The sequence below is a fragment of the Lagenorhynchus albirostris genome, chromosome 2 (assembly GCF_949774975.1).
Source record: "Lagenorhynchus albirostris chromosome 2, mLagAlb1.1, whole genome shotgun sequence".
In the NCBI taxonomy this organism is placed as follows: Eukaryota; Metazoa; Chordata; class Mammalia; order Artiodactyla; family Delphinidae; genus Lagenorhynchus; species Lagenorhynchus albirostris.
Genome location: NC_083096.1, coordinates 121,958,677 through 121,970,957, shown reverse-complemented (window position 1 = coordinate 121,970,957; position 12,281 = coordinate 121,958,677).

Here is a 12,281-nt window from a genome sequence, read left to right as displayed (position 1 = left end):
TGCACTCCCTGTCAAAACTCCAATGGCATTTTTCACAGAAATAGAACAATCCTAAAATTTGCATGGAACAACAGAAGATCCCTAATGGCCAAAGCAAGCTCGAGAAAAAAGAACAGAGCTGGAGGCATCACACTCCTTGATTTAAAACTGTATTATAAATCTATAGTAATTCGAACAGCATTTTATTGGCATAAAACCCACCACGTAAATATACAATAGAGAGCCCAGAAATAAAACCACACGTGTATGTTTGATTAATTTATGATAATGGAACCAAGAGTATACAGTGGGAGAAGAACCACCTCTTCAATAAATGGTGTTGGAAAAACTAGACAGCAACATGCAAAAGAATGAAACTTCTCCATTATCCTGTTCCATACACAAAAATTAACTCAAAATGGATTAAAGACTTGAAGTATTGAGTTGGCCAAAATGTTATTCAGTTTTTTCTGTAAGATGGCTCTAGTAGTGCTTAGCTGTCTTTAACTTCATTTGAAACAATTTTGTTAGATTGTATTGTGACAGCTCTCATATCATCATGCATTAAAAAAAAAACTTATCAAAATTGGTAAATTTTTGTGTAGCCATTTTTTTTTTTTTTTCGGTACGCAGGCCTCTCACTATTGTGGCCTCTCCAGTTGCAGAGCACAGGCTCCAGACGCGCAGGCTCAGCGGCCATGGCTCACGGGCCTAGCCACTCCACGGCATGTGGGATCTTCCCGGACCGGGGCACGAACCCGTGTCCCCTGCATCAGCAGGCGGACTCTCAACCACTGCGCCACCAGGGAAGCCCTATGTAGCCATTTTAATATTGAAGATGAAAGAAAAAAAAGCAACATTTTTGGCATATTATGCTTTATTTCAAGAAAGGTAAAAATGCAACTGAAACACAAAAAAGATTTTTGCAGTGTATGGAGAAGGTGCTGTGACTGATCAAACGTGTCAGAAGTGGTTTGTGAAGTTTTGTGCTGGAGATTTCTCGCTGGATGATGCTCCATGGTCGGGTAGATAAGTTGAAGTTGATAGCGATCAAATTGAGACATTAAGAACAATCAGGGGCTTCCCTGGTGGCGCAGTGGTTGAGGGTCCGCCTGCCGATGCAGGGGACACGGGTTCATGCCCCAGTCTGGGAAGATCCCACATGCTGCGGAGTGGCTGGGCCCATGAGCCATGGCCGCTGAGCCTACGCTTCCGGAGCCTGTGCTCCGCAACGGGAGAGGCCACAACAGTGAGAGGCCCGCGTACCGCAAAAAAAAAAAAAAAAAAAAAAAAAAAAGAACAATCAGCATAGTACCACACAGGAGATAGCTGGCATACTCAAAATATCCAAATCAAGCACTGAAAATCATTTGCACCAGCTTGGTTATGTGAATTGCTTTGATGTTTGGGTTCCATATAAGTTAAGCAATAAAACCTTCTTGAACATATTCCGCATGTGATTCTCTACTTAAATGTAATGAAAATGTTCTGTATTTAAAACAAATTGTGATGGGAGATTAAAAGTGGATACTGTACAATAATGTGGAATGGAAGAGATCGTGGGGCAAGCAAAATGAACCACCACCAACGACACCAAAACCCGGTCTGCATCCAAAGAAGTTGATGTTGTATATATCGTGGGATTGGGAGTCCTCTATTATGAGCTCCTTCTGGAAAACCAAATGATTAATTCCAACAAGTACTGCTCCCAATTAGACCAACTGAAAGCAGTACTCGATGAAAGGCATCCAGAATTAGTCAACAGAAAACTCATAATCTTCCATCAGGATAACTCAAGACCGCATGTTTCTTTGGTGACCAGGCAAAAACTTTTACAGCTTTGCTGGGAAGTTCTAATTCATCTGCCATATTTACCAGACATTGCACTTTCAGATTTCGATTTATTTTGGTCTTTACAAAATTCTCTTAATGGAAAAAATTTCAATTCCCTGGAAGACTGTAAAAGGCACCTGGAACAGTTCTTTGCTCAAAAAGATAAAATGTTTTGGGAAGATGGAATTATGAAGCTGCCTGAAAAATGGCAGAAGGTAGTGGAACAAAACAGTGAATATGTTGTTTAATAAAGTCCTTGGTGAAAATGAAAAATGTGTCTTTTATTTTTACTTAATAGAAGGAAACTTTTGGCCAACCCAATAATACCTGAAACCATAAAACTTCTAGAAGAAAACATAGGCAGTAAACTTCTTGACATAGGTCTTGGTGATGATTTTTTTGAATCTGACACCAAAACAAAAGCAACAAAAGCAAAAATGGACAAGTGGAACTACATTAAACTGAAAAGCTTCTGCACAGCAAAGGCAAACATCAACAAAATGAAAAGGCAACTTACTGAACAGGAGAAAAGATTTGCAAATCATATATCTGATGAAGGCTAATATTCAAAATATACGAAGAACTCATAAAACTCTATACCAAAGAAACAAATGATTTGATTGAAAAATGGCCAGAAGATCCGAATGGATATTTTTCCAAATAAGACATACAGATGGCCAAAAGGTACATGAAAACAGGTTCAACATCATCAATCATCAGAGAAATGTAAATCAAAAGCACACTGAGATATCACCTCATACCTGTTAGAATGGATATATTTTAAAAGACAAGAAATAACAAATGTTGGAAAAGATGTGGAGAAAAAGGAACCCTTGTGCATCGGAGGAATGTAAATCAGTACAGCCACTATGGAAAACAGTATGAAGATTCCTCAAAAAATTAAAAATAGAATTACCACATGATCCAGCAATTCCTCTTCTGAGTATTTATCCAAAAAAATGAAAACATGAATTCAAAAAGGTATATGTACTCCCTTATACATTTCAGTATTATTTATAATAGCCAAGATTTGGAAACAACCTAAGTCTTCATTCATGGACTAATGGATAAAGAAGTGGGAGACATATATATATATATATATATATATATATATATATACACACACACATATATATATGTGTATATATATACATATATCTATATACACACACACACATAAACACATATATATAATGGAATACAAAGTGGAGTATTGTGGAATTAAAAAAAACAAAAAAAGAGCAACAAACAACAAAAAAGTTAAAATTAAAACCAACCTCATAGATATGGAGAACAGATGATTGGTAGTTGCCAGAGGTGGAGAATGAGGGGTGGGCCACATGGGTGACTAGAGTCAAAAGGTAGAAACTTCCAGTTATAAAATAAATGTCATGGGGATGTAATGTACATTATGGTGACTGTAATTAATAATACCATATTGCATATTTGAAAGTTGCTAAGAGAGTAGATCTTAAAAGTTCTCATCAGAAGAAAAAACGTCTATATACATGGTGATGTATATTAACTAGACTTATTGTAGTGATCATTTCACAATATATACAAAATTTAAATCATCATGTTGTCTACCTGAAACTAATATAATGTTGTATGTCTATTTTACCTCAGTTAAAAATGCCCTCAAAATGGATTAAAGGGATAATAAATGCTGCTGATTCCCTACTGCATTGATATTTGCAAAAACAGGAGGTTAAGGGGGAAACTACCTGTGAGTTAGTCACTGCCGTCATCTACCAGTGCCACAGCTTGATTATTGACATTTGTGTCTAAAGATGTTGAACCCAGGGATGTTATTACCCATGTAAGTAAATGATTTGAAACTAACAGACAATGTTTCCTTCTGGGCTGGTTGGACAAATAGTCTATCTTTTGAAGCCTCTGGCTACAGGAGTCTAGTAGCCTTCCAAAGTATAAAATCCTATCATTCAAAGAGAGCAGTTCATCCCTGATTGTTGCAGATTGGTGCAATCCATCTGCTACCGTCATTTCCTAGCTCTCTATGCCAGAATTATATTTCTTTAACTGTGCTTCAGTGCATCGCTGAGACAATCAAAACTCTAATGTCTATATTCTTTGGGCACTCTCTTATGGTGTGTTACCAATCTGCTTGTTGAATCTCCAGCCTCCTTAAAGGCTCTCAAAATCTTTGCTACAACCAACACTTTGTGGCTAAGTAATGTGAATGATTTTTAAAATGTCTTTTCACTAGTATCAGCTCTTTTCTCTCTGCAGATCATTCAGATGGTTCAAGTTAGTTTTCATTTACCATTTCATTGTAGGAGAGTATCACGTTGCCCTGAAAAGAATTAAAGAATTTACACCTTGAGGCAAAAATCTTTTAAAACACAACTCTGGAAATCAAGTAAGTATTTGTTTCATTTGCAGGTTGAGAAATGTTGCACTACTCAATGAAATTTTACATGATTGGTTTCTTTCCTATTATGTTTAGCCTTGGGGTTTGAGAAAGTAAATTATATCCACCAATATGCTATTCTTCAGAGAAATTTCAAACACTTTTAATAAAGCCTAGAACTAGAAAACTTTTACTACACAAAGAAATAATGAGTATAGCAAGTGGTCTAAGTACAGTTTTAAATGTACAGGTGCACTGACAGGATCATAAATTAACTTATGAAATTCACTGCTTATATATCAGTGAGATCAATTTTTAATGAAATTTAATAATAAAGATCATCACTCATTATAATTGGTTAAAGTTAATAGAGTTTCTAATTAACCATTATCCAGTCAAATCAGAAACTGTCTGTGGAAGCTAGTCTATGAGAAGGGAGGGAGAAAGTGTAGAAATTCTTTTTTTACTTGTTACAACTGCTGGTGTTTAAATACAAAATAAGTTTTTGCCATGAGTTTAGTAGAAAAAGTAGATTTTTTTGTTCCCTGAAAAATCTCTTTCCCCTCACTATATATGTATGTAAATCATGTAGATTATCTCTGGAAAGTCTAATCCTTCTCATTCTAATAGGTTGCCCAGTTCTGCTCTCTCCAGACCATATTCCAAACACTAGGCTGATCTGCACATATTCAGACACATCAGGATACTTAACAGAACCTAAGGGCTTTTCATTACCAAGATACACTTTCATTAGCAGGCTTTACAGATATAAATAGACATTTCCCCCTGTTATAAAGGTGCTTTCTTTAACTTTGAAAGTTGAGCATAAGGTAAACTAGTACAGCCAAAATGTGTTCCTGTTATTACTGACTGACTGGGCACATGTCCTTACTATAACCCTTTTCTAAGTAATAGCCTCTGCTACATATTTTTGGATGATGATTTACTGTGATTATGGGAGGAGGCCAAACTTAAAAGATGCTATGAATAGTATTGTACAAAGAGAATTTTTGTCTATAAAAACTAATATATCTTACTCTTATCAACTGAGCTTGAAGCATTTTATTTTCTACTCTCATGAAATCAGAAGCCCTGTAAGACTCTGTAATCTTGTCTGTGTCTTTGCTGCAGTATTCTAGTGACTCCAAAGAAGATACAACTTCTGAAATGGGTTCTAGGAATATAGTATATTATTCCTGAAGTTGCCTATCCGCAAATGAAAGTATACAGTACTCTGAGTTTTCTAAATCACCATCATTTAGCAATAAGATCATTAAAACATGATTTTCTTTGTAATTTTACATTCTTTTGAACAGGGATACTACTCCAACAATTCTCTCTTCTCTCTTGTATCAACAGTTTTCCCTCTCTACTGGGTCGTTCTCATCAGTACAAAAATATATTGTTATTTTTCTAATTAAAAAAAAGAATTCTTTCTTGACTCCACTTCCTTCAGCTATTACTTCATTTCTCTGCTCCCTTAACACTAAAATTCCTAGAATAAATTATCTGAACTTCCATTCTGCAATATATTTTATCCCATTCACTCTCCAACCTAGTTCAGTCTTTACCTCTTTACTTTACTCCACTGAACTTGCTCCTCTGAGGATTTCCAGGACTCTTTGTTTTGATAAATCCAGTAATATCTTTGCAACAGATAGTAACTAGACTTATTATCATGTTGATCATTTTGTAATGTATAGAAATATTGAATCTCTATATTGTACACCAGGAACTAACATAGTGTTAAAAGTCCATAACACTTGAAAAAACAAGCAAACAAACAAGCTGATAGGAAAAGAGATCAGATCTGTGATTACCAAGGGCAGGAGGTGGGGGGAGAGGGAATAGGATGATGGTGGTCAAAAAGTACAAACTTACAATTATAAATAAGTACTAAGGATGGATGTGATATACCACATGAATAATATAATTAACACTATATGTTATATATGAAAGTTTTAAGATAGTAAATACTGACCTCTCATCAGAAGGAAGAATACTTTTCCCTTTTATTTTGTATCTATATGAAACGATGGATGTTTACTAACCTTACTGTAATCATCATTTCATGATGTATGTAAGTCAAAGCATTATGCTGTCCACCTTAAAGTTATACAGTGATGTATGTCCATTATGTCTCAATAAAACTGGAAGAAAAACAATTCACTATTCTATCTAGTTCTCATCTTCAATCCAGTTCAGCAGCATTTGTCTCAAGTAATCACTCCTTCTTTGAAGTGCATTCCTCATTTGGCTTCAAGGAACCCCACACTACTAGTTCTTTTCCTAACTCATTCATCCCTCTTTTGAAGTCTCCTTAACTTGTTCCTCATCATCATTCTTATCTCATATCACTGGAAAGTCACAGGTCTTTGTGTTTAGGTTTCTCTACCCACATTTACTCCTTTGGATATCATTCATTCTCATATCATCTGTGTGCTATCAACTCTCAAATCTATATTTGTAATTATGAAAGTATAATTCTCAAAGATGTTAAAAATGTAATTCTCCTATAAATTTTGAGCATTCATGAGAATGCCATTTAATTCATTAATGATTAAATCAGTAGGATGATGAAGTTGGTTTCATATTGCTTCAGATGTTACAAGGAAGAAAGTGTTTATACAATATTAGAAATAACTTTGCTCAATAATAGAGTGAATTGTCTTATAAGATACTAAGCTTCCTAATGCCAGAAGTATTGAAGCAAAGTGATTGGGATACAATTTACACAAGAGTTTTCCCAAGAAGTACTTGTTTTAGGTAAGAGGTAGGATTAGATAATGGCTGCTGGTTGAGTGTCCTGGAAAGCAGGATCTGAAATGGAGTTTAGAGTGCTGCACATTTCTTAATAAGTGCTCTTGAGACTAATAATTGTTCAAGGAAGGGAATAGAAGCAGGATTGAGAAGAAGAGAGAAGTCAAACTGTGATGCAGGCCCAATGACAATCTTGATTGGCTAATCTCAGGAGGAGTTCTGGTGTCAGAATGGCACTTTAGTGCTGTCCTGAGTTGGACCAGAGTGGCCACAATTTATAGCCCAAATCAATCATCACTGGATATGGCCATCTTGGGAAGGAGTATCTTGGGCAAGATAGCTCTCTGTGGCTGAGGCAGTCTGTGAATGGGGCTGACAGCTGAAATGTGTCTACTGACAGCACTCCTGGTAGCTAAAGTAATAAGGTAATAAGCCCTTCATTGAAGAAAAAATGTGGGTGCCACATCACAGTGTCCCCTACAGTAACCTATAAAGTCTAACCCAATGCTGAGATTCTCTTTTTATATGCAACTATTTTAATAAAACATTGCATGTTGTAATTCAAGTTGAATTATGATGACTTCCAAACTAAGCATGCCATATTATACATAGTTTAAGTGGACTCAATCAATGATGAAAGAAAGAAACTATGCTTTAGTAGATATGTCAATCATTGATTTATAGAAGCAATTTTTTTATAATATATGTCACAAATCTACATGATAATCCCAAGTGCCAGATTTTACTTTTGACTAGCTGAGCAAGCTAAAATATTCATAAATTCACACGGAGCCAGATGGCTTCCCACTGAATATGCATTTGAATGATTCCTGTACATTATTTATTCCAAGAAGTGCCCAGAATACACCATCATCATAGCAGGGACTCCTAATAATTTTGTTTCAGACAGGAATCAAGGAATAACAGGTGTCCAGTGCTTACCATATTTTGGATTGAGCTTTGAGTCCATGTGTGTTTAAGAATTACTAAGAGCTCTAAAAATTCAAATGTGTAACACAATAAAATTGTTAACCATTTTTTATTAAGTTGATCAATAATTTTTGGAGGGTGTATATTTTTTCTTTTCAGTTTGAAATTCAAGATGTGAATTTAAAGTGAAAACATAATTTAGTTGGTTTCTTGACAATATTTGGACAAAAATGAAATGAAAAATTTCTGATTTTTAATTTTTCTTTTTACTTCATAGGGTTTCCTTTTCATTGAAGTCTGCTTTTCCCTTTTTAGAGTTTCCTGTTCTCTAGAGATAGTTTATCATTGTCATCTCTCTTGTGCTTACCCTTTCTTTTTTCCTTTAAATATGGCAAGCAAGCACAGTTGTTTTATAAGCTGCATTTGATAATTCCACTAGCTGAAGTCAGTGGGGATCTGCTTCTGATTCTTGTTTTGCAGCTCACGTTGCCATGCTTTCCTGCGTGTCAGATTAATTTTGTTTGCTGCTCATTGTCCTTGGTAAAGTATCTGTAGAAATTCCCCATGGCCTAAGATGAATGGACCCTGCCCCTGGGGCTTTGCATTTGCTTCTGTCAGGAGACTGGAGAGACATTACCAATTGGTAACAATCTTAAACTATGTTCAGCTGAGGTTCTCTAGCCCCAGGCTGTGCACATCCACAGGACATACCCATAGTGAGCATATTTAGGGCCATAATTTCTCAGGGACCTTATTTTACTTTCTTTTTAATTTATCATGTTTTGCTCAATGCCGAAGCAGCCTTTCCACAATTCTTTTGGTCTGGAGTATAGTATGACAGATTTACTTCTAGGTGATCCTTAATCTGAAGGCATATTTTGAGGGGAGTTCCAGCTTAATATATCAAAAATCCCCTCTAAGAATTTCCAACATGTGGGAGCCCTGGGCCACCCTCTGATTATTTGGAACCTAAGACCAAATGTGTGTTTTTAGCAAGTTCCTCAAGGCAAAAATGTACTCCATTTTCCATTTATATTTCTTAGTTCAAGCTTTTCTCTAAAATGGTCTGTAAATACTCCGTTATTATTTTTATTTCTTCATTATTTTTGTGATTATTACTTTTATATTTTGTTTAAAATTTAAAAATCAGTCATCTATTCTCATTTATATGAAGCATAAATTATAATTCTTTAATTGACTTATTATTCAGTATTTTCCCTAGTGATGGTATATTTTTAATAGTAGAGGGCATGGTATGTTAGTGGAGGGGATGGCACCAGTAGATGGAAACTTTTGTAATGGATGTCATGGTCATGGACTGTAATGATCATGGAAATGCTAAATTTAGGAAGGGTTAAGAAGGAAAAAATGGGTTAAGGTAAACATCTAGAGCCTCAACCCTTTTAGTCTGTATTAAAGAAACCATATAATGAGGTAGACAGCCCAGCACCTAGCATAATGCCTGTTACAGAGATGATAAACTAACTGTTTTACAGAGGAAGTCAGGGAATGCTTAAGCAGACAAAGGCATGTTCAATGTATGTGCTTTGAAGCAGGAAATGAATCTACATAGTTCCTTCAAAAATAAGATGATAGTTTCAAACAGATAAATAATATAGACCACTGCTATGCCCTCTCTAACTTCAAATTATCAAATGTATATTGAATGTTAACTATGTGTCAGGGCCTTTGCTACACACTAGGGCTATTTTTCCTTGCTCTCAGGGTTTTCCAGTCTAGCAAATGATAAGACAAGGGAAGAAAAAGCCATTGCAGTCACTTGTGATTAGAGCTACAAGAAGCAAACTACCGGATGTTATGGGAGCTTCCAGGATAAGGGACTAACAAAACTACATGATCAGGAAAGGCCTCTTGGGGGAAGTGACGGAGAATATGGTTGGCCTGTTTATATTTCTTTTATTGTTTTTGTGGCGGGTAGGAGGAGGGAGAATGAGCAAGGGAATGTATATTAGCAGTGAGAACAGTGTTTGTGAAGATTGGGAGGAGAGAGTGCCTGGTCATAGGAGGGTCTAAAAGAGGTCCAGTCTGAAGTGTAGTGTGTGAGAATGAGTGGCTTGGGGAAATGTCTACACTTTAGGTTAACTTCAGGTCTTTTATAAAAACGTCTAGGTACCTTATTAGAAATTAAAATGCTGACCAAAAATAAGATTGATAATCTTTTTCAGAGAAGAAGGGAGGAAGTGATGTAGTTGTAGCAGTGATGGTAGTAGTAGCAGTAATAGTAGTACTAGGAGTAGTGTGTGTGATGGGTGAGGGTAATCGTTCTAGTATTTGACTACCAAGTGACAAAGTTGACACTAGACTCTGTTGAACAGTAAGAAATAGGGAAGTAAAAAAAAAAAAAATCCAGTGTATCTCCACAGATCACTTCCTAGTAAAACTATAAATTAAGGGAAAGTGGTGATTCATGTGATAAGTTTTCTTAACCATAAGTAGTACATGCTGAACTGTGTAGAACTGAACCAAGAAAAAGCTGGGAAAAAGAAAGTTCACAAGCAGGTTAATATAATATAGTATTTCACAGAGGCTTATTTACTTTGAACCTGAAAAAAAAAAAGCTGATTGAATGCAACACTTTAGTATTTAATCCTGTATTTTATATTCTCTTTAAACACATATTTCTGGGGAATGTTTTTGTTTAGGCATGAAGAGCTACCTTTTGTCTTTGTAAGATTTTATCATCATCTGTGCTGAACTAAAAATTCAGTATGCAGGTGACTTTTATTAATATATAAATGATACCACATATGATGTTATTATATCAATCTGATTTAAAGAGCAAAAAGAATGTGTTTCTGTAGTAAGATACATAGTAGAAAGCTACACAGTAGAAAAATAACATCAGTAATAACCAAAATACTTACATAAATACATATTTTTATAGCCCATAATCAGATATTAGCAAAAGCAATGAAACCATCTTCAAAGTTTTCCAGTGAGTCAAAATAGAATAGAATCTTCTACTTAAGCAGAAAGCTCAATGTAGAGCAAAGTATAGAAATTGGACAGTGTTTTAGATTGGTTCCTAGGTTACCATTAGCTCCCTGTGATCTGCATTAAGCCATAAGTTAAGATATATGAACATCAAAGGCCACTGGGCAATGTAAGTTTGGAATGGTTTGATAGAACTTACTAGAAAGCCTTTTGCAAATTTAAATTTAAAACAAAATACCTTCTAAGTGGGTAAAAATGTGCAGCCCATTCAATTATGATATCTAGGAAAATTTAATGGAATTGTTAAAGGAGCATTTAGAGAATATGTACAATTACTGTCTTTAGCCAGAACAAATATATTTCATAACCCATTTCTGTATTTCCAAGAAAAGTTTTCTTTCTTTGATTGTTCTTTCTTTCATGATAATGAGGTAGGTGTCCAGCATTGAACACTACATATCAAATGTAATCTCAAGAGACTTACAACAAGCAAAATTTTTATTATCCTCTCTATGAAATGATGTCTGTCTTTACACCACTCAGTTTCCTCAATGTTTCTTGCCGTAATGTACCAGGAATTCATATACAGTTTGCATAGTCCTCTCACTGATAGACACTGGCTTATGCTACTCCTCAGGTGCTTCTCTCCTCTGAGAATAAAAGTTTTCTTATTTTTCTAAGCTTTCCTGGTTTGACTTTTTTTTCCTTTTGAAACTCTTATTAGCGTTCCTGTTCCTATTTTTCCACCATTGCTACCACTTTATGTACTGTTATTTGATATTTATGACTTTGCCCAACTTAATCTCATCAATTGTTTAGTCTCAAAAAAATCAAAATTAAGTTTAAATTACTTTGATCCCATCAGTTTTGTTTAGTTTGTTTTACTGTATAGAGCAATAATAGGGATTTTAATGAACATCATCTTAATAATTTCTCTGAACTCTCTAATGATATAATGATTTAAATTGTGTCCAAGCTCTCAATTTATCATATGCTCAAGCTTAGTTATTTCTGTTCCAAGATTTTAAAAACTCCACAAGAAGTAAGACCTATTTAAGTAATGCTATGTTCAAAAACCCTTCTTTAAGCCTTCCCTGGTGGCGCAGTGGTTGAGAGTCCGCCTGCTGATGCAGGGGACACGGGTTCGTGCCCCGGTCCGGGAGGATCCTACATGCTGCGGAGCGGCTGGGCCCGTGAGCCATGGCCGCTGAGCCTGCGCATCCGGAGCCTGTGCTCCTCAACGGGAGAAGCCACAATAGTAAGAGGCCCGCGTACCGAAAATATATATATATATATATATATTTATCTTTGCATGGAATTTCAAAATGCTGCAGTATTTTGTCTACAGACTTGATGATGGCTTCATCTGTATTCACTTTACCTCTGTTCCAGAACTGAGAAGGGAAATATTCAGTAGAATTTCCCTTACTGAAGGGATTGATTCTACTCACTT